The sequence below is a fragment of the Alligator sinensis genome, unplaced genomic scaffold, assembly GCF_000455745.1.
Source record: "Alligator sinensis unplaced genomic scaffold, ASM45574v1 scaffold1457_1, whole genome shotgun sequence".
In the NCBI taxonomy this organism is placed as follows: Eukaryota; Metazoa; Chordata; order Crocodylia; family Alligatoridae; genus Alligator; species Alligator sinensis.
This window is the reverse complement of record NW_005842845.1, coordinates 67,524-90,925: the sequence shown is the minus strand read 5'-3', so window position 1 is coordinate 90,925 and position 23,402 is coordinate 67,524. Positions and strand designations below refer to the sequence as shown.

The following is a 23,402-nucleotide window of genomic DNA, read 5'->3' as shown; positions in this document are numbered from 1 at the left end:
ATGACCCTCCCTTGGTAGCGTGGTGGGCCATGTCCTAAACAGGCCCTGAAGGAGCTGTCTGGGAGTACACACCTGCACGAGTGTTGCCAGTCACTCCATTGCACCTGTCAGCCTTAATTACAGCACCAAGGAGCCCCAGTCCCACAGTCGGACCCCCCCGCGCGCGGTGCTGTACACCGACACAACAAAGACAGTCCCTGTCCCAGAGAGCTGCTTGCACAGCAAGCCTTCCATGCGCTCCGTTGTGTTTTCCCATCGCCCTCTCTCCCTCCCTTTGACGTCCCCCTGCCCTGAGCCCATTATCGTGTTTCAGAAAAAGGGGTCTGGAAATAAAATGACCTAGAAAAATCATTTCCAGAAACAGGATTGTTGCCCAGCCAGAGATGCTGATGGGATTAGGAATCATTTCTCTGCTAGACGTTGTGAGTCATTTTTGCTTTTCCCCAGCCTCGGGTCCCCTCTGTCTGTGTCAGTTGGATTATTCCCATGCTTGGATTGCTAATTGCCTGATCAGCGTTCCCTTGTTGGAGAACAACATACAGGGAAACCGTGGGCCTCTGCTGCCCCTCTGAGTTTCCTGTCTCTGCTGCTGTCTAAGAGCAGATTTAATCTCTTCTCCTGCTCCCCAGCATAAACCCTAGTGTCTTTGCTGTCCTAATCAAGCAGAGAAATCTGTTCCGACTCAAAGCTCTGCCGGTTGCACAGCACAGAGGGAAACGATGTCTTGTTGTCAGGGGAAAAGACTCAGCCTTTGCCTATACTGGGCAATAATATGTTAGCTGGTATCTGCAAACAGCGCACTGAAGCTGGGTTAGCCCAAGGCAGCAGAGGGCTTCATCCATGTGCATGCAGGAATTTTGGCTCAAGTGGTAGAGGTCTATGCTTTTACCCCAGGATCTGTCCTCAGGGATGACCCATGATGTTCCCCATAGTATTATTATTTATATCACTGTAACACCTGGGGGTCCTTAACACAGGCTTGAGACCTTGCTGTACCAGGTGTTGTACATATGTATCAGGAGAAGATGCCCCAAGCAACTTGTAGTCAAAGCAGCCTTCCCCCTGGGCTGGTTCCTCTGAAGTCAGTACGAACTAGGACTCGGAGCTCCACGTCCGTGCACCAGAGAGGAAAGCCCACTGCAAAATCTGGGTACCATCAGAGCTCCCTTGTTGCTCAGGTGTCCTGGGCCAGGTCTGAGCCAACTCCAGTGGGCAAGGGCTGGGGCCGCTTCACTGTTTATAAAGGGGAAAAGGCTGGATTTGAAGAAGTGGCAGGGACCTTGGGCATTGGGGAGGGACAGAGCTACAGCAGCCACTGTGCTGCAGCTCCTACAGTCCCCTTGCCCCCGCTCCCGCTCCCGTTCCCAAGTAGCAGCTTTAAAGGTTTGTCACACCTGGGCTGGGCACTGGCCTGGAGCCCTCCCCAGGACAGAAGCCACCGTCTTTCAGGAGTGGCAAAAGCAAGCTGGGGCTCGCAGGAGAGGAAGGGTGATGTGTGGCGATCCACGGGGGAGCTTCACCATGTTGCCACAAAGCAGCAGGAGCGGCAACACTTGCAGAAGCAGCAGTGAAGCCTTTTAATCCATTTATCAATGCCCATCCCATTCCCACTCCCAGGCAGGTTTAATCTGAGCACAGAGAACTTCAGTGAGTACAAGAGCCACGAAGAGAGAAGAAAAAACCCATGGGTGCAGAGTGGCCTTGGGCCAGCTCCTTTGTGCTTATCCCAGAGGTTGGAGATGCTTGCCTGGCCAGAGACTACTTACAGGGCAGGCTGGTTGGTCCTTTAACTGACTTGGACTTTGTACCTTGAGTGCCAGTTGGTGCTAAATTTCCTTAATTGCCTGTTGCATCACCAATATCATAAAAGCACCAACAGCATCTTCAAGGTGCCCTACAACTGGGCAGGAGAAAAGGGAACGCCAGCCCACCAGAGCTCAAGGCCATCCCAAGCCCTCTTACATGCAAGGACAGCCATAGCCTATAGCCCAGCATCAGGCCCACCGCCGCTAGTGCTGCATCTGCCTCTGCCGGCCCTGTAAGGCAGGCAGGGTCCCGAGGGAGACTCCCTTTCCAGGTCACACAACCGGGTGTCTCTGTTTGATTCCTGCCAGGCCATTTTGGTTTTGAGACATTGAGCATGAAGTAAAGGTCTGAGATTGTGCCGCTGGTGGGAGCTGTATTCGATGCACTAGCCAGTCGCGTGGTCTGCCGGCTTCCCTGGCTGTTAGCTGGCCCCCTCCGCGTGCTGGGACAGGATGCCAGCAGATCTCAGCATGAGCGCACAGCTGGATGTGGGTGATGATGAAGCTGCTGACTCTGGCACTGGACCTCACGAGGGAAAGGGGTTATGGTCTTCCCCTGTGTTAACCAGCAAGGGACAAAACTCTCCCATGCACTAGGCAATCTGGTTTAACACGGATGACGGAGTCAGGGGATCATAGAGAAGTCAGGCCGGATGGGACCCCCAGAGGTCATCTCTTCCAGCCGGCTGTCAGGACTGTTGCACCCGTGCAAAGCGGCGCTGCACACTCACCTCGATGGGGACATTTCACACGTGGGCACGTCCATGTGAAGCTGCAGGCAGAGCAGACCTAGGCAAACCTGGGGCTGGCGGCGTGTTCCCACTTTCTGGTTTGACTCTATTGTGTTTCTTACCTGCAGTCAGTTTGCTGAGCAGCCCCTGCCCTTGCAGCTACTCCCCTGTCCGAGGCTCCTGCCTGTGGTGCCCCGTCACGGGGATGCAGAGTATATGAGGCTTGCCACAGGCCTGCCTTGGCAGCTCACCGGATCCATGTTTGCCATGGCCTAGTTTGAATCCCTCTTGCTTTTCCAGCTGTTGCATTTAATGATGAAAGATCCAGTGAAAAGGCTGGGCCTTGGTTTATTTTCTGCTTGCCCTGTAAATAGGAAGGCTAAAGCCCTACTAATGATGTGGGTTGTGGTTCGGATGACAGCTGCTCTGCTGATGCCCAGTTTGACTGGGAGGTGACCTGCCACATCCTGCTCTCAGCCTCGGTGCTTGAGCTGTTCCTTTGGAGCCAGAAGGCAAAGCCCAGTGGGTTCCCTAGGTACATATGGCATGCTTTATCTGAACCACCTGCAGCCCTTAGAAACCACGTTTCAGATAAGTCATGGCCTCAGCCGGTGTTACAGGGTGGCTATTTTGCTCAGAGGGGACATGGGGAAATGACCGCCTGGGGATTTTCCCAGTAGGGGAGAGTCCCCTGGGTATGATGGCTGTCTGGGTGTGTTGGGACAGAGTGGCAAAAGCACTCTGGCTTGCACTCTGGGTGCACTGGCTCTTCCTGGCTAATCTGTGGTCCTGTAAATGGAGAATCAGATAATTTTTTTAACAAATTTTAACAATTTTTTAAACAAAATTTTAACAATTTTTTAATTTTTAACAAACCTGTTGGTTCTTAGCATCTACTAGTCATTCTCTTCTAGTCTGGCTTGGTGGATGTTGTGGGGCCAATGGAGAAGGCAGGGTCGATTGCACCTTTTTTGATTAACTAAACCAGAGCTATTTATTATCTGATTTAGTGAGTCTATAAGGTGCGGATCTACCCTGCCTTCTGCCTGATTTCCGACTAACACAGCTACCGACCTCTCTGCTCAGGGAGAGGGGACCCATCTGAAGCAGACTTAGCTAATCGGGCACCTCGCCTGGGGTCCCAAAGGCCATCAGGGAAGCCCAGGAATGGACAGACGCTCTCTGCCTTCCCCTGCAATGCAGCCAGCAGCTATGGGGAGCTGCTGAGCCCCAGGGAGACTAGCTGGCTGCTGCAAGTGCTCTCCCTCCCAGAAGCGGCAGCCAGTGATGGAGGCAGCACCCCCTTCTCTTCCGCCAGCTGGTGGGTAGATCCAAGCAGGACGTGGTTTGGGAAATAGAGTCCAGCTAATAATCGGGTATAAGTCTGCCTCTTACCTTGGTTGTTCTCAAGGATTGGTGCCAGGCCAGCGGTACAAAGTCCCCACCCTATGGAGTTTGTAAAGCCCTTGGGGTGAAGGAGTTGATGAAACACATTATTGTCTGCACTGCCCCTCCTGAGCTGTGCCCTGCCTGCCCAGCTGGTGGTTCAAGTCAAAATGCTTTGTCCCCTTTCTGAAGCCATGTGCTCTGTTTGCTGTTTTCCATTAGTTCTCCCTGGGATTGCTCCGAGTTCCAGTAGCGAGGACCGTCAGGGAGGAACAAACCTTCCCTCCTACCGACTACCCTTTGAGACCCCCTTTGCATGTCAGCCCTTGCCTCCCAGCTGCTCAGAGCCGAGTGAGATGCTGCTGGTTGGGGTTACATGCAAAGCCACTGCCTTCCACAAAGAAACAGCGTGGTTATGCCTGCAGGCAGGCTGCTCAGGCATCCCTACCCATCTGGGGAGCCCTGCGTTTGAGCCTCTCTAATTCCACACAAGCTGCTGTGCGCTCCCCATCCTGGCTTCACTAATCCCAGGCACTTTACAAGCATGGGCTCCCACCCCCCATCTGAAATGCATTCACATTTTATATGAATATCTGGGTGTGATCAAGCCTCTTGCCAGAACATCTGCTCCACCATGGCTTGCGGGAGCACTTTAGGATTCAACATTTGCCTCTTAAAAGGAGACCCACAAATAATACCTCTCCCATCTGCGTGACGTTGCAGTGCATTAGAGTCTGTAGCCCTGGCTAAACCAGTTGCTGCTTAATGGGAGAGAGACTAGGAAGAGGGCAAGGGACTGGTAAAGAGTGTGGGTGTTGGGAGAGAGGGAGAAACATGTTACTGAATAGAATCAGAGCAATCATTTTATGCAGATGGAAAACCAAATTCACTCCAGATTCAGGGAATGACCTGCGGTCCAAAATAAGGGAGCAGGAGGAGGCCTGTAGGACTTAACGTGACCACTTGATTTCTTTAATAGAGCAGATGTCAAACCTTTATTTCTGAGGGATGAAGATTTTTGGATCCAGACTTAAGGGCAAGCCCAGCATGACCTAGGATCTGGATGGCAAAGGGGTGACCCCCCCATCTCTTGACGTGGTGCACGCTTGGCAGTGCGGTGGCACAAGGAAACACTCGGGGAACAAGGCAGGGGAGAGCCAAGCCTCGCTTGTGCCTGATGGGCTGGCTGCCTGCGGGAAGAGAAACAAGTCAGGGGATAACTTATTAGAAACTGTCTTTTCACATCATGCGCTAAGTGGATCTTTTCACAGCAAATTCGGGCATTTTGCCTTTTCCCGTTTGGGGGCTTTTGTCCTTGGCAGGAGATGCCAAAGTCTTCTGCTTCGCGCCCTCTCTCTTCCAACCCCTTTGCCTGAGGATTCAGTAGCATGATTCTGGTTTTCCTTTTGCAGCACTAGCTGTAGGGCTTTGCTGACCAGAAAATCTCTCTACCCCTTTCAGCCCCACGGATGCTGGGCAGCTGCCAAGCTTCCCTGTCCCAGGGAGGCAGAGTTAGTCCAGCTGTCTGGCTCCGGGCTGGTCTTAGCTACTGCCAGCTGCCCACTGCCACTACACCAGCACACTTAGTGGGAAAGCAGATGAGGAGAGCTGTAGTAGGGTATTGCCAGGGACAGCCAACCCTACTCCCAAGAGCAGACTGAGACCCTGAAAGCATCCCAGGAGATGCACTATAAAAGTGACGGTGCAGCATTTATTCAGCAAAGGACGGGACTAGAGCAGGAGTGAGTAGCTTGCAACAGGTATGAAGCATCTTTCGGCAGGAGCTCCCCATGCCCTATTAGGGGAGTGTTGTTTTCTCCCATTTTAGAGGTGGGGAAATTGAGGCAGCAGAGAGGCAGATCTTCTATCAAGGTGTCTGGACTAGAAGCCAGGTCTCTTGATTCTCCAGCTGCAATCCTTTGATGAACAAAGCTGCCTCCCTGGTGCAAATTGGCAGAGGCTGTTCCCTTTGCACGAGTTGCAAGACCTTGTGAACCCCCTTCCTCGTGTGAAGCATCTGCTTCACACGAGAGGGCAGGAGAAACACTATTTCGGTGGATCCTTGAATTTCCTCTGTCAGCTCAGGAGCATTTCCACCCTCGGGATGCAGCACCAGGACCCCTTTGAAATTCCCCCAAAGTGCCAGGGCTGAGCGTGCCTCTTCGCTCTGTACTGTCGCTCAGCACAGCACCGGTGCCCCGGGGGGACCGTCTCTGCTGTGGGGTCCGGCCGGCATCCAGCAATAAGAGCTTCTCGGACTTTGTTCCTAACAATTTCTCTGTGCAATGCTCTGGTGCAAATGCGGGGATTTGGGGCTCGTAACTCTGGAGCTGATGGAGCTTCTGGTGCTCGAGGGCCTCGCGTCCTGGAGCAAAATACTGCCTCCGAGGCTCTGTGTGTTTTAAAGAAGCTGGTCCTGGAAGCCAATGCCTGCAAGCTTGTGTGTTTCCAGGTAGCCCTTTAAAATGCTGTGTGCACAGATCATCATCCCCAGGCTCCTCGAGGGGTCAGCCCTGGCGTCAGGCCTGTTGCTCCGTCAGCCTTGCAGAAGAGCCGGAGCTTTCCCCAGACAGGGCCTGGGACACGTTCCTGTTGCCCCCCAAGCTGCAAAAGGGAGCTAGCAATGCAGCGTGTTAAACCCAGCCGTGCAGGCTCCTGGCGGGTTGCTAGGCAACCTGCACCGCATTGGTGCAGTTAGGCCTTCGCTGCCACCATAATTGAATTTCCTTTCTGCCTTTGTTTCTTCCCCGAGCGAGACCTGGGAGCTGCAGATGGGAAGAGGGAAGCAGGCGCGGCCTGTGGCGGGGGCTGGGATAGAGATGACAGGCTGCAGCTGCGTGATGGATGCTCTGGCGGGGGCACCCCTGGGATCCCAGCTGCTCCCAGTCTGCCCAGCAGCCAGGATCCCCTGAGCTCGGCTCTGCCGGTCCCTGCTGAGCACCAGACAGCCGCCAGCCCTGTGCTCAGCCGGCTCTGGAGGGACTTACCCACTGTCAGCTTGGCATGGGCGACTGGTGCCTCCCGAGTCTGGGGGGGACCCCGATTGCCGACCGGGGGGACGACCCCAATTGCAGACCGGACCCCAATCACCAAGAGCACAGAACCACGAGCAGCAAAACCGGATGTGCACATCCAGTTTTGCAGCTGGAGCTTTCCGGGGGTGCACGGACAATCTCAGGGGGTGCACGTGCACCCGCGTGCACCCCCTATGCATCGCCAGTGCAGCTTGGTGCAGCCTATGGGGGCTTTGCCTTCCTCTGTAGTGGGGGACATTGCCGTCTTCCTTGGATCTCTCAAGAGCATTTTAACAGCGTGTGGGACACTGACAGTCCTTGTCCCTCTGTTTTACCTGCTTTGGGTGTCTTGTAGTTGTGCAACAGAGTTGATGGTATAGTTTTAGGAACAGTTTGGACGAGGACTTGCATGGGATGGTGTGGATGGGGGTGACCCTGCTTTGAGCAGAGCAGACTAGAAGACCTCTTCCAGCCCCTTCCAGCCCTACATTTCTATAAGGCCCAGTGAAGCAAAGCTGGAAGAACAAATGTGTATGGCAGCCTCTGCGTGGTCAGGTGTCACGCTGTGGCCGGGGGCATGCAGCAAAAGGAAAGAAGAGTCCCCAGAAGGAGATGTTTGTTCTGTCTTAAGGCCAAATTTCCAGGAAGCAACCTCTGCCGGCAGAGCTAGCAGAAGAGGGTCCCCACTGCTAAGTCACCGGTCTGGCCGTACCCGACCGCTTCTAGCAGCTCCAAGGCAGGCGGACCACGGGCCGGAGCAGGCAGAGGGCACGGGGGCATCTCTTTGTGCCTGGGCAGCAACAGGAGCCTTACCCCATACCACCGAGGCAGAGTAAATGCACCAGGAGAGGAGCGCTGCGGAGGAGCCTCTTGGTTTTGCGGCTGTGTCGAGGTGTGGACTAAGGAGCAGTCTAAAAATAAACTGAGCTCTGAATCCCGGCTTCCTTCAGGCTTGGCAGGCCGGGGGCAGTATACTGGCACCGTTCTCCCTGCGGGCAATTACAGCTGCTAAATGAGCCATTCCTGGAAGGGGACGTTTGGAGCATCTCCAGCACTGGGTAATGGAGGGACAAGAGACCTGCACAAGGTCCTTCTCATTGGAGTACAGATCTGTCCTGGTTGTTTTAAATAAAGCATCCAAAGTCACGAGTATTATTTCTGCTTGATGGCACAAGAGCCTCCAAAACGGCAAGTTATCACAGGCCACCTTTGGCCTCTGCTTTAATATTCCAGGCATATCCATTAGCATTATGCAATGTTTATGATAATTCATGCTCGGTTGTGACTCTTCAGGGACAAGAAACAACCAACAAAGCCATTCGCGGTGTCAGCCGAAAAACCATCTTTCAAATCCTTGCTTCCGTATTCAGGCTCAGAAGCCTGCTTTGCCAGCTCTGGAAAAGCGCTGTAAAGCTCCCACTGATAGATATGTAACTATCCGTGTATCTTAGGCCTTTACACCAAAGCTCATCTCTAACCCCTCTGAGCCTCTCCGATATAAAATCAGTAGCAACAGGAAAGTAGACCTCGTGGGCTGTCTGGTTTTTCTCCTGTTACGGGGTAAAACGTATTTGCGGTTCTGTTTTGCAAGGTGGTTGATCTCTTTGTTGCGGGGCTTTTCCCCTTGTTCTTTTTTGGGGGGGTGGGATCTGATGGCTATGTGGGGTTGTCAGAGCCAAGACTCATCGTGACTGCGATGGATACTAAAGCAACCGTTTTGTGCTGGTATTGGCTGTCTTTGTGCTTTGCTGTCCAGGGTTTATAGCATCCTTCGTACCCGCCCTTCTGGTGCCACAAGGTTGCTCAGAGGTTTACCTCTTACTTTCCAAAAAAGCTAGTTTGTTGCCATGGAGAGCCTACAGCATTAGGCACCCATAAAGCGCAGAGATCATCGATGAAGCCGGGGGGCAGAGAACGGAGGGACGAGGGCGAGGATAAATGGAAATATGAGTCATACGGCAGAGCGATGGCTTTAAATAGGGCCTGATGCACGGCAACAGAGGAGCCCAAGAATGGTATGTTTTAAGCCCGGCTGCTGTTGGCCTCATATATCGTCCCTGGCAGAAGACCTGCTAGTCCAGGGTTGCAACGGATTGAATCCCTCCACGGACACCAGTCGCGAACATTTTAGGAAGTTTCCTCGAGTTTGGGAGGTGCAAACACGCAATGCCCAGGCTCTCGGGTGCTCTGCATGGAGCAGATTCCTCTCCCGCTGAGCTTGTGCCGCTAGGGCTGAGTCTTGGCACCCTGCAAGAGACCCAGAGCTCCTGGGGAGGGATGGAGGAGGAGAGATGCTGCAGAGCTTCATCTCCCCAGCTCCATCGCAGCCCTCCCGCCAAGGGTAGAAGCACAGCTCCTGGGTCCTTCCTGGAAGTGGCACTATTAGAGGAGCATCTCCCTGATGCGTCCTTGCGTCCCTTCCATGCAGTGTCTATAATAGATCTTCACTGCAGCTTGCAGGTACAAATACGCCTCCCCACCCACAGCACCCATCACCAGACCGCAGTCAATCCCCCTTCTCAAAAGAATGAAAACCAGCCAAGAGGCTCTTGACCGCTGTGCTCAGGAGACAGAAAAAGCCAAAACAGCAAACAACTTCTTTCCAAAGGGAAAGACGGACCGATTTGTATTCCTTTCCCCGACCGTTCCCCACAGACAAGGACCCCGGCACCTGGTGCTGCCATGCAAGAAGATCACTTTCCCCCTGGGGTGGACAAGCATGGAAGTGGAGCATTACAGAAAGACATTAGCTTTACTCTTAGCTATAAATCAGTGGCAAACGCCACGACGTGATGTATTTACCAGTGACCGGGCAGAGTGTTTGAGAGTTGCCCGTGAACTAATCTGGGACAGAACCCAGGAGTCCTGACTCCTCATCCGCTGCAGGAAACCCCAGAGAAGGGCCCAGCAGCTGGGAAACAAAAAGGCTCTGCCAGAGGTTGTCTTGCCCTGCGACTCGCAGCTCAAACACGCTTTGATCTAAGGAGCACGGCTCACTCCCCAGCGAGGGCATATTTACATGCAGATTGTGCCTGAACCAATTTGTTAAACACGACAGATGGAAATGGAAACCTGAAGGTCTCTCTCTGCTTACCTCCTGCCTAGGGGCAAACCGGGGATTATTCTGCAGCAAATGAGGCAATGAAACCCCAGAAAATGAGCTTCCTGGAAGACCCGTGTGTGTTCTTGTGCATGCATGTGGTAGAAACATAGCTGCATGTTCTGCATAAGGTTAGAGCCAGTCCTGTGTTAGCTCCGTGATCCGGGGTGCATGCAACATTTTTCTCCCCACACCACCTAGCTCAGGGGTGGGCAATTATTTCGGGCGAAGGGCCGCTTACCGAGTTTTGGCAAACGGTTGAGGGCCGCATTTCCCTTTCCGGCGCAGGGAAACAAGAACAGCCCTATGGTCCCAGGCCAGAAGCCTCTGCTAAGCAGGGGTTTCTGGTTGGGGGCCAGGGCTGGGCAGACCTTGCTGCTGGGTTCTGCTGCTAGCTTCCTCTGGGTCCTACTGCCCCTGGTTCCTGTCATCTTTGAGCAAATAAATATGAATTTTCTAATTTTTTTAGGGGCCCCGTGGGCCAGATAGAATGGCCTGGTGGGCCAGATCCGGCCCCCAGGCCATATTTTGCCCACCCCTGACCTAGCTGGAAGGGACAGCAAGAATGGAGCTTCTCCCTTAAGAAGAAAGTACCCTAAAAATCACTTGAATTGGTTCCCCAAAGGCTCAGGATCACTCCTGGCAGTGTTTTTCTGGCTTGTGTATTAGGGAGAAGGCAAGAGAGGGGCTGGAAGCCAGACTCACAGCTTCAGGGCACAGGATGGGAACATGGATGGGTGGTCATGAGCAACATGCATGCTTGGCACCAAACCTCCAAGGTTCTCACTAGGGTTAGGTCTGAAATTTGGGCAAATGTTTGCAGCAGTTTGGGGAGAGAATTCATGATCTTGGAGAGAACTGGGGAGTTTGGTAACACTTGCAGGATTTGGTGAGACACAGCGGTAGAGGTTGCATCGCAGTCAGCATCTTCATCATTTGCTCATCCTCTGCCAGTCTCAGGAAGCTGGAGTCCCAGAGGAGTCCTTGGATTCCTATAATGCAGACATCTTCCTGTTCTTATTAATCAGAAGCTCATCTAGCTGTTACCCTGGAGCTGGGTAATGCGAAGAGCCTCTGGTGACAGATTATTACACAGATTTCCCATTAGTGCTGTTGCCAACTTACAAATGGGCTGCACCGAGGAAATGCTGTTTCCCTCATCACTTGGGCAGAGCAATTCATTTTACTCGCCTGCTCCCTCCATCCTGGATCCCTGGCCAAGTGTGCGCCGCGCAAGCCGATTGAGAGTTGTCATTTGCAATGGTAATATTTGATTAGAGCATTAGTCTTAACTGCCAGAGCAAGGAGGAAAGAGGCTGGTCCCTGTGCGCTCACGGCTTGGGCTAAAGGGCAGTTCATGGTTTAAAACGCTGTCCATCAGCCAAGGAGCCAATGGAAAAACAAGTGTGCAAGTTGGGAAGCACCAGTACTGGGTGCGGAGTGGGAGAGATGTAAAGACAGAGGTGTGAGTGCAAGCATCACCTGAGCCTCCACTGAAGGTTGCCCCCAGTTATACCTGGGTACCTATGGAGGCAGAGCTTTGGAGCTGTGGAGTCAGAGGGGCCTGAACATGATGCTGGCCATGTCAGCCCCTTGTATGCCAAATGAAGCATCACCTGATGCACCATCTAGGCTTGGAGCAGACTTCTGACTACGTGCTAATGCAACCCCGCATTGTAACTCTATTCACTTCACCAGAGGCACTAGCCCAAGACATGAATTCGGTCCTGATGCTGTTGTCTCGGTGCCACCGTCCTCTCCTCTGCTGCCAGCTGAGTGCCCTTCCCCATCGCCCAGTTTGGTGATGAGAAGCAGCAGGGACAGAGCTGTGCAGCACGTGTCCCTCCTCCAGACACCTGTGGCCATGTAAGCAGTGTGGTACAAGGAGCACTGGCACTCACAGGAGGTGGGAAGGACTTGTCGGCTCTCCCACACCCTGTCCGTGGGGCAGTGAAGGGTTGTTCCCTAGAGAGCATGTTCTAGTGCTTTGCAAACCTTGGAGCCTGAGATCTTCATCTGCAAATGTTGTTCCTCTGCCTAAAGTTGCCCCGCTCTTTATTAAGTCCAGCTGCAGCATTTGACTCCCTGACCCCCACGTCTCCCTCCTGTGTGACAAAGGACATCTGCCACCCCAAGCGATTCTGCCAGTGACCCTCTATGTTCCCATGCAGCATGAGAGGAGGGCAGGGCTGGAGCCCAGCATGTGCAGGATGCTGCATACTCCAGGCTGGCACCCTTGCCTCCTGGCATGAGGCCAGAGCGGGGACAAGCTCCAGTGCAAGCTTTCCCTCCAGGCTGCACCAGCAACATGCCTCAGCCCTCTCCTGGAAGCTGTGCCAAGAGAGAGCAGAGAGGAGTTGGGTCGTCTCTGCCTGTTATCACCCTTGGCTCTGCTGTGAGTCCAGCAGGGAACCCAGCTAGCTCTGGTTGTCATACGGACACTTGTCTGCTAGGAAATGGAGCAGCACCCACCTGCCCAGTTTGCATTGGCAGCACTCCCCAGGGAACGGGCCATCTGTGCCCAAGGGCGCTGAGGCCAAGTAAAGGGAGCCGGAGGTCTGTCAGGATGGTGGGCAACAGCAATGGAAAAGCCAGAAGAGGGAGTTCTCCATCGTAGCAGAGGAGTGGTCTCAGGGACTTGGTCATTCATAGATGTTTGGGTCAGAAGGGACCTCAGCAGATCATCGAGTCCGACCCCCTGCCTGGGCAGGAAAGAGCCCAGTGTTGCACTTGTGTCAGACCAGGGCAGGTGAGAAGGGGATCCTTCGCCAGTGGGAACCCAACACATCACACAGCACTGTGTCCTTCCAGGGCACCACGTACCCCCGTGCCACCGCCTTGCAGTCAGTAAAGCCTCACGGTGGCCCTGAGGTCTCTTTAGGACATATTAAGCCCATTTTACAGATACACAGAGGCAGAGAGGTAACTCCAACAGCGTGACTAAAGTGGCAAAAAAAGACAGAGTCCCAATCCTGGCATCCTGGCTCCCAGCCTCCCCAACTCTAGCAGACCTGAGGAGTTTGGGGTGGATTTTCCCTGCCTCGCATGAGGACACCCCCCAGTGCCAAGCAGGCTTAGATTATTTCCAGAGCAGAAAATAACTTGATGATATGCCAGGCCAGGGGTGGTCGGGCCCTGGTACCCAGACCTCTCTAGCTCCCAGCCTCCAGCAAGCTTCCCAACACTTATTTCCAGCTCCGAGCCTTTGGTAAGGCATTCCTTCTAGGTCGCTTCCTTGCTGAGCTCCTTGAGATGCGCAGTCAGGATCGTCACCTCCCTGGCTCCAGTGCTGCAGGGAAGGGGTCATATAGGAGAAGATGGAGCCCTAGCAGCTAGTGGGTAGGGAGAGTCCTAATGGCACCCGAGCACGTAGAGCTGAGCTACCTAGTCCGGCTAGGAAGCAGGGTGTTTGACTGCCTTCAGGGAGGCAGCAGAGCAGAAGAGGAGCCTGACAGCTGTCACTTACTGTCTGCTAAGCATGCTGTCCCCCCACACAGTGCCGCAGCCGATCGAGCCGCGTGGGAGGAGAAGCGGGGAGAGGAGGGCTGTGTGTGTCTCAGGGGCAGGCCAGTGCCAGGCACAATCCGAGATGGTCACAGCTGCTCCATCCTTGCTGGGAGTGCCCAGTCTGTGCCCTTCTACTTTGCTGGCACTCAAAGGCCCTGAGCAAAGAGCCTAAGCTGCAACCAGGGGTGTTATTGCGCCGTGCTGTGCCATGAGGAGCAAGATCACAGCTGATAGACCTGCTGCCTGGCACCTGGGGGCTCATCTCAGCTACAGTGAAGGCTTGGGGGGGCTTGTGTGAGCCAGGGGAAGTGCCAAATTGAGGCACCTCCTTGGTGGATGGCTTCCAACTGGGAAGTGCTGCTTTGGTGTTACTGGTCCCACTGCTCCCCTTTGCAGTGCTGGGGGGAGAGGGCATAGCCTGGTCCCTGCTGGGAGTCCTGCAGAGCGAGCATACCTGGTCACTGCGAGTGGGGAAGGGGTCATGGGATGGCATGGTGTTTGCATGGCACTGTGCCCTCCCCCGGGACTCAGAGCCACCACGCATCGTTGCAGCATTACAGGGTAGAAAAGCAGCCGTGCATTGTGTCAGAGCGGAGGCATCCCCATCCTTTCCACGTGGCCTTGCCTATTCTCAGGGTGTCAGGACTGGAGCTCCCGTGTCCATCTCTGGCAATGCTTCCTAGTAGAGACAGGAGACACAGGAACAGCCTGCGCAGCCTGCTGTCCCTTCATCTGCTAGGAGGAGGTCGTCTTGCTTAGGGCATTTAAGGACAAGAAATGGTGGGACTCCAGTAAGCTGGGAGCAGTGGCCACACACAGCCCTGGAGATCAGGGTTTGCTCTGCTTATGGCTCATGGGGTGCCACTTCTCCTCGCTGCACTCCAAGATGAAGTGCAATGGGGATGATGCTACTTTGCACCGTTCCTTTGTACACACAGTGAGATCTCCTGTAGACAAGTGCCAGGTAAGCACTAAGCAAGGCCACTTTTCAATCCAGGCTTGGGTGAAAGGAGGATAGTCATATCGGCCCAGAAAGCCCAGTATGAGCCATTCCTACAGGCCCTCTGTACTTGCACCGGGCCTTCATACTGGGTACCTGGCCCAGAGGTTCAGCGTTGCCCAGAACATCCAAACTTTGTTCCCTCCAGTGGAAACTAAAACTAATGCCCCTTCTCCCTGCCCCCCGACTGTGCACCCGTTCCTGGGGGAAAGGGGTTGGCTGGATACCAGCATCTCTGCTTGTGAGAGGGCTTGAGACAGCCATGGAGTCTGCCAGAGCTCTGCCATCCTTGCCTGAGCAGGGAGGAGATGGCTTTTCCCTGTCTTCTCTTTAACAACTTGTCCGCATGTCCCCTGAGGTGTCCTCGCCTCCCACGCAGCAGTTGGCACCTGTCTCCATTGGAGCTTGGCGCTCAGCTTCCCCGAGAGGAGGGGAGCATGACAGCGAGCAGTAGCTCGTTTATAGATTAAACTGTGGGCTCTCGCAAGGGCCAGGAGAATCTGGCTTCCTGGGCAGCTGGGTGCAAAGCACAGAGGGGAATAGTGGCTTGGGGGCTCCAGAGCGATCCCTGTGCTTAGCACAGTCTGAGTGATAATGCATAGCCCCCCCCGGGTTAGTGGGGCTCAGACTAGAGCCCAAGAGAGCCAGAGCTCTCCTCCCAGCCAAGTCCTGTCCCTACTTTCCTGCAAGCTTCATTGCAAATAGCCCTGGGCCAAAACACGCCCCCCCCCCCCCCACCCCCATATCCTTGCAAGCCCCCCTGTTCAGCCATAGTCTGTGTGACCTGCTGCAGCATAGCAAGGCACCTCCTCTCTGGAGGGCTTCGGCTGCCTCACATCACCATCGCTCACTGCTGTCGACTGCGTCCTGGAGCACTCCCCCCGGGGCAAGACGTCAAAGCAGCGGTGCAGCCATTAACAACAGGTACAGAGCCGTGTTCCCTACAGAGCCGCATGCCACGTCCAGCCGTGAGTGCTGTTATTCAAAGGCACAGAGGGAGGGCAGCAGGGCTGCTCGCTCTTGCTGCCTTCCCCTCCTCTGCCCGCGGGCAGCAGGCCTGGCAGGGGGACAAGGCCAGCATGAGACCCACCCCTGCCAGTGCCGTCACCCTCCCAGCTGAGCAGCGAACCTGTCATAGGAGAGGTGGTGGGATGTCGACCAAGTGGCGGCAGCAGCAGTGAATTAAAGCCTGGGGGAAGCTAGTGGCAGAGCAGCGAAGGTCTCTCCCCATGAGTCGGACTTGCACCGACTGTGGTCCCAGCTGAGCCAGCTGCATCTGTGTGAGCACTTGGTCGTTCTGGTGGGGAAGTCAAAGGCGGCCAAATGTGATGTTGAGCATATCACTCCCTTGAGTGCTGCTGACCGCAGACACGGATGTGTCTTAACCAGTAGGCCACGTTGACTCTGGTTGGAGCCCCGTGCTTGGTACCACTGCATATTCCCAGAAAGCAGGCGACTGCTCCCTCTCGGGCTGAGCCTCACAGCAGACAGACCTGTCGCATATGATGCACGCTCATTGGTACTTAATGGAGGAGTTTGCCCATGGTTATGGCAAGAAGGCAAGCATCAGGATTCGTGGGTTCTTCTCCACTGCCCCGCTGCAAACTCCCTGTGAGGCCCTGAACGACTTCTCCGCAGTTCAGTTCATCCCTCTGTACAAAAGGAATGACGGCTGTGTAATTACTGACTTCCCAGGGGAGCTGCCAGGCTGGATCAGACTAATGGTCCATAGCCCTCTCTCAGAGAGTGGCCTGTATCAGATGCTCCAGAGGAGCTGCTTGCAACTTCATCATAGATAAATTGTCCGATTACTTTGCTATCGCCGAAGCCTCTTCCAACTCCCTAAATCCTAGGAGTTTACAACCTTCCTGGTCATGTTCGGTGGATGTTCCCATTATCGACAATATAAATGTCCGGTCCTCTCCTGTACACAGCCATGCTCCTTATCCCAGACTATCCATGGCAAGGAGTTCCCCAAATCTCCTTTGGCCTTGTGTTATTGGCAGGGGCAAGCAGTAAGGTTTCTCTGTGCCTCTTGCTTTGTTATACTTCTAGCATGTGTCCCCTTATTCATCTCCTCATCAGAGCCTGCCTTCAAAAATGTCCAAGAGGTTTAGAAACCCATTCCTATCCTACTTTTGTCTCTCCCCTTGTGGCAATCTCTCCACTCTCCAATTACTTCCATTTCCCATAGACCTTACTTATTTCATCTGAAGCCTTTCTCTAGGAAGCCCAATGTGATACATGAGGACGTAACCCATTCATATCGGTAGGAGACACTCATAAGCTCCGATAAAAGAAACTCACCTTTTTTTTCAGATGTTCAAACCTTTGCCAATGCCCTTCAAGGGTGAAAGGATCTGTGTTTGTCTCAGCCCCCCCAAAAAGCATGTTTTTACAAGGAAATTTAGGCAGAACCATCCTGAATCCTGTGAGCAAAAGGGAAGAGAAAACATTGTTCTGATTGAAATATTTGTAGCTCCGCTGTCAAAACAACAGAGCCTAGAAATGTCAAACTTGGCTTGGTTTCAAGTGCTGATTCAGGAAGGAAGAGCAATTAAAGTAGAAGAGACCTGTCTCTTGGAGGGGTTTAAATGCTGGGCCTGTACAGCTAAGGCACTCCTCCGCTATGGACACTACTCACACGTAGGCTACATCCCAAACTAGAAGCTGTATAATCGCATTCACATGGCACCAGATATGTAGCCATCTTTGAACAGACAGTGCAGAGTGCTGCTTGATGCTAGTCTGGGAGCAATTTCCTCTAATTGGGGGACAGGGAAACACTAGGGATCTTGGGACACAGCCGCAAAATCAGGACTGTCCCAGAAAAGTCAGAACGGCTGGTCACTTCACTTCAGCAGTGATGGTCAAGGGGGAGCAGAGAAATGGTCCCTTGATCTTGTGTCTAAGGTGCATAGTAAAGAGGAACGCTATGTCCTGCAGCAGCCCAGAGCCTGGTGCTGAGCCCTCCCGGCTGAAGGAGCCAGCCAGGTGCATTATACATGGGCAAGCAGTATGCTGCAAGGACATGTCGATTAAAGTAGCTCTAGTTTGCAGGGTGCCAATAGAGCGCAACAAAGGCACAATGAGCTAGCAGTGCAGGGCTAACTTGATGCCTCCAGCAATACTGAAGGACCTCTGTAGCACTTGTAGCAGCATGAAGGCAGCTTAAAAGCAATGTAGCCATCCCTTTATCTTTTTTTTTTTAAAAGAGGATTTAAACCCACCTGAAGCTGATGTTAACTCCTTCTGAGTGAGTCAAGAAACTCCCAAAGTGATGGCATGTCCTGCAACATTAAGTGAGCCCATTGCACACCTTGATGGCTCAAAGAAAACAATGGCATGGGGATGCACTGAGGTTTGTGTTTAATAAGGGGAGCAAAGGGCTCTGATAGACAGATCTAATGCTTCCCATCAGGTGTGGCAATGAAATGGCCGAGCTGAATTCCCTTTGCTTCATTGCCGACAGGGAAGCAGAGCCTTTGGAAAAGAATCTGGGCTTCAGCGCGGCACGCCGCCCAGTCTGTGCCTTGCCAGAGCCCTCCAGCCTGGGAGCTTCCCAGTTCTGTTCCTCATCCTTCAGCACAGCAAGGATGTTAGTTTTAAAAATAAATTAAATGCAAAGGGGTGGGGGGGAAAGCTTTAAAGCTTTATCTAGGCCTGCAAGTAGAGTCTTAATTAGCATCCATCTCCAGAGACCAGCAAGCCATAGGGAATGCCATAGTATGAGAGTAATGAGCTAATAATAAATTGGCCTGCTCTCATGCCTCTAGATCTGCATGTGCCCAACTTGAAAGCCCTTCCAATCTGCACCCCCCTACACATACACACACACACACACACACACCACCTTCATGACAGTGAAGGGGCCTGACACACACACACACACACACACACCACTTTCATGACAGTGAAGGGGCCTGGGGGTCTCTGCAGCTCAGAGAAACCTCAGGAGATATCCAGCTGCTTCACCCCTTCTGAATGCCCCAATCTGAATCCTCCAGCTGAACTCAGAGGAGATGTCCCTGGCAGTAGAGTAGCTCTACAAAGACGGTTAGAGGAGAAAACAGCAGTGGGGATTCACTGCCCAGCCCTGGCAAGCAGGCTTGGAGGGGGATGCAGTTGGGTTACGGTCATGATCTGATCTCATCCAAGAGTCTGGAACGGGCTCCCAAGGGAGGTGGTGCTCTCCCCTACCCTGGGGGTCTTCAAGAGGAGATTAGATAACCATCTAGCTGGGGTCATCTAGACCCAGCACACTTTCCTTGTCTTTCCTCTCTGTCCTGCCTATGCAGGGGGTCGGACTCGATGATCTATTGAGGTCCCTTCCGACCCTAACATCTATGAATCTATGAATCTATAAGAGAGACCAGGCGTATGTGAGAAGGACAGAGGGATGGGGAGCCTGTCCCTCCCATAGCCTATAATACTGAAAGGGGCATGGGGTTTGGTCCTGGGAGAATTAAAGCCATTTCAGTAATGCCTCTCACTCAGAAGGCTTCTCTCTGCACTCTGTGTCTTATCCAGAGCTGTCAAAGGCAGCTGAGCACCATTATCCTCAGTCAGCAGATGAGGAAAGTGAGGCCTTGAATGACTAGCCTGAGGTCACACATGTCACCAACAGAAGTTAGGTTGGGATCCTGGGCTAGGATCCCCAGCACCGTACTCACGACTGCAAAGAGTGGGACACAGCAGCTTCTGAAGACAGTGGGTTGAGTTGGGGGAGAGCAAAAGCCAATCCTGCATCTGCTAAAAGTGCTGGGGGAAGCCTAGACCAGTAGACCGTAGTCTAAAATTCACCAAAACACCAGGGTTAATGCCCAGCGCCTGCTGGCAGGTGCCAGGTCCCAGTGCTTGCCTCTGGTCAGCACTTGGGCTTAGCATCTCCTCCTTCAGGGCACTGCTGTGACCCTTGCTTGCCATTGAGCAGAAGATTCCCAGGCACCATGTGGGCCTGTGGCCCCTGCTCTTCATCCTTCCTGTAGCCCAGTAAAATCATCCCCAGTGTTGATTCCTTTATCAGGGAGATCACCTGGTCAGAGCGGTAACCAAAAGTGGAGTGCGGTTACCACGTGCTCATTCATTATGCACACGACAGAGAGAGCGACAGGTCCCGCAGGACAGCAGAAAGCAAAGGCCTCTTGCCCTCTGCCCTTTGGAAGGGACACAGTGACGCGAGCCAGCTGACTCCACACCCCAAGCAGAGCAAGGTCAGGCTACCTGCGCTGGCCGCTGGCTTTTGCTGTTGTCCACGGGATGAGCTCTCCTCTCACAAGGGGCAGCTTGCAAGCTGGGTGGTGAATTTACAGCTGCTCTGCACCACCTGCCTCCCCGAGAGGACACTTGGTGAGCTCCACACATGAGTGTGCTTGCTCTAGTATCCAAGCAGTGCAATTGCCTTGCACTTGTTTGTGCACAGAGTGTCCACACCGGGACTTAGTGCCAAGCTGCCAGTGCCCTGCCAATGCACCCGCTCACTTACTGCAGGCTAGCAGCCTCCTCTAGACAAGCCCTAGTGATGGTATAAAGCAGGAGTAAATCCCCTAAAAGCAGGGAGTTGCCATGTACCTGTTGGAAAGGATTGAGGCACGTTAGGTGCTGACTCTGAGGGTGGTCAAGCATTGGAACAGGATGCCTAGAGGAGCTGTGAAATCTCCATCCTTGGAAGTTTTCAAGAGAAGATTGGACAGACATTTGGCTGGAATTCAAGCCTGCCTTGAACAGAGGGCTGGACCAGATAACCTTGTGAGGTCCTACCTAGTCCTGCTTTCCTAGGATCCTATTTGTCTCCCCCCAGCCTGTGATGCTGATGAAGCCCCCTCCAGCCCAGCCCAGCCTTCTGCCCTTTGGTACTGGACCTATGAGCAGTGCGTGCAAATGGGTTGCAATAATTACTGCAAGCACGAACATGGAGATCAGGGATTTGAGGCTGAATGAGCCAGGGATCAAAGTGTCTTTTGCCAGGCCACACGCGGGTGCCCTCAAGGGACAAGGCTCCTGTCACTGAGGTTACTAGCGGTAGGACCATCCTGAGGAGCAGTGTGATGGTGGCTGGGCAAGCTCTGCTAACAGCACAGCAGACAGGGGGGCAGATGGCACAAACAGGGAATGAGAAACCACGTGGCATCCTCAGCCTGGCCCTAATTTCTGCTCCTTGCAGGTTCTTGCATTGGCCCCTGTCCCATGCAGCCAAAGCCAGGAGATATTTTGGGTGGCAATTGGGAAAATGCCACCCAGCCGTGGGAAGCTGATACAGCTCAGAGCACAAACTTTGCCAAGTCCATTTATCAGCTCTTAGAGCATTTCTATCTATCTATCTATCTGTCTATCTCGGCCTTTTGTCTCTGAATTTATGCCTGCCCGTCCATCATTTCTATCAGAAACCATCCATCCATCTGCCCGTCTATGTACACTTCGAGTTAGTTGGAAAATTGTCATAAAAACAGTTCTGTACTGGAAAAAGCTGTTTTGCAAAAAATCGGCTCATATCTGTTTCAATTAAAGTGCCCTGGAGAAAAAGATGTAAATGAAATATTTTTCAAACATGATTTTGGGGGGAAATTTTGAAAATACTCGCTTCCTTTGCAAAATAGGAATGGAAGCAAAGTTCTTAACATCACCATTTCCCATTAAGGGGCCAGTTTGAGTATCGACTAGTTGTACACTGAACCCTCTGTCCGTTCCCACACAAACCCATCCGTCTGTGATATATACACCAGGGAAGGAGTGTGTACCTCGGTGTGTGCAGCAAGGGGCTGTCTAGCTATTCCAGTCATATTTACGGAGAACAGCACAGCCAAAAAAAACCCTCAGACCTTTCTTACTAGCCCTTAGCACGCCCCTGTCCCTGCTTTTCTCCTGCAGCCTTTCTGCCTCTATCAGACCCCAAGCCATGCTTGCCCCTAACCCTGACACCACCACAAAGTGAAGCCACTTCACATTGCCCCCCTCTTGTTGGAGTTCAATCAGTCCCACTCCACATCAGCCAGCAGCTCACACCTCTGCCCAGTCCTTCAAAGACCCTGGCCTCAGCCGCTTTCCTTTCCCCAGATAAAGGTTTCAATTCACAACCAAAAGGAGGGGAAGTGGGTTGGGTAAAGATTGTGGGGTTAGAGAGAAAGAAGGGTTGTATGATACTGAGGCTTCCCAGGCACCACCTGCCAAAAACTAACTCCCCCTTTGTAGGATGATCCGAGGGGCTCTCTTCCCACCTGGCTGGCCACATGGAAGGAGACTCGCTTGGACACCAAGCCTGACAGCTAGCCCATCCCCTGTCGGCTGCAGCTGCACGAACAATGATAATACCTTCCTTCTCAGTTTGATTCGTTAACAGAAAGGGAAACGTAGCAAAATTAAGATACATAAAAAAGTCTTTAAAAGATAATCTCCTGCGGCTCCCAAATTGCAATGAGCAAAGAGTTTATTGCAAGAGAATCACTCGGCTTTTATAATAGGCTCAGACATGGAAAATACCAGCTGAGACTGCATTCTTCCGCACAGATTGTCTTCACAAGGATGACTGTGTGTAGTACTGCTGCTAAAGGCATTCCCTTTATCAGCCTAGACAAAATAGGAGGACAGGAGTGAGCGAGCTGGACCCCTGGGCCTTCCGGGCAGAAGGATGCTGCATAGGGAATGGGATGCAGGGGTGGGGATGTACACATTCATGCACACGCATTTGCTGTATGTATCTGCCAACACAAGGGAAGCCATGAGTTCAGATCCTGCATCGGCAGTGTAGTTTTGCTTTGGCCCCTGACTTGCTCCCCGACCACTTTTGGCACCCCTGCTCCCCATCTGTGCCCCTTAACTTTTTGGTGCCCCTGCTCCCCATCTATATAAGGCAGATAACTCTTGCCATCCTCCTGGGGAACCACTTAGAGATCCTCAGGAGAGACAGAAGAGTGTGGCTTAAATTATTGCAGTGCCTAGAGCTCATCTCCAATGCCTGATATGGCAAAGCTGTGTTTAGGATTGGGTTAGAAGTAGTGTCCTGAGCCATGAGCAATAACGCCTGGGGCTGGGGTCAGACTCACAGCACTTGACAGCGTCTAGTGGGATGGAGCGTCCCTTGCACAGACAAAGGGTTTTTGAACCCAAAAGCTTGCTTAAAAATTGTTTTCCGACTATTTAAGTTGGTCTAATCAAAGATATCAGATTCACCCAAAGAACCTTGTCTGCCTATGTCCTTAGAGCAACACGGCTACAGCCTACACCCCTGTAGCACAGGCCTGACACTTCCAGGCTCCGCATTAGCTATTATTCCCAGACACACAATGGGCAGACATGGCTGGCGCTGCTGCCCTTTCACTCACAGCTTTGCAAAGCCCTGTGGGACACCGCCTGTGAATGGAGCTATAGAAAACCCAACTCTTTGTTTCTTGTCTGGGACCTGAGCTCTGGCCTGGGGCTGCAGGACAGGGTTACCAACAGGCACCTTTTATTCCTCCTAATAAACATTTTGACAGTGCTGACACGCAGGGGACTCTCCTCAGAGGCTCAAGAGCCTGGGGAATGACTCATTTATAGGTCCAGTAAAAGCCAGCACATTATCTGCCAGAGCTGCTTTCCCCCCCAAGGACAGAGACAGCCACAAACATTTGTGTTCATCGGCGCGCTGCTCAGTCATTCATTTCTGGCCCTTCAAGGCTCAAGGCCACAACAGATGCTCATGTGCGGCTCTTGTTGGGCTCGGGAGCAACATGTGCCGTCGTTCAAAGGCAGAGTCGGGCTGGAGTCTCTCTCCTACACTCATATACACACATGCACTCTCAGTTTTCAAAGGAGCCCATTGCTCACTAGGATTGCTTCCGCTGGAATAGGCCAGTTTTTGAAACCATTAGCATACATCTGTCT

At 53.0% G+C, this 23,402-nt stretch overlaps 1 protein-coding gene across 2 annotated transcripts in view; it reads left to right on the top strand.

Annotated features, from left to right (window-relative positions):
• The window catches only part of LINGO3 (leucine rich repeat and Ig domain containing 3), a 95,975-nt gene that overhangs the window by 38,336 nt on the left and 34,237 nt on the right, over positions 1-23,402 (top strand). The window lies entirely within an intron of this gene.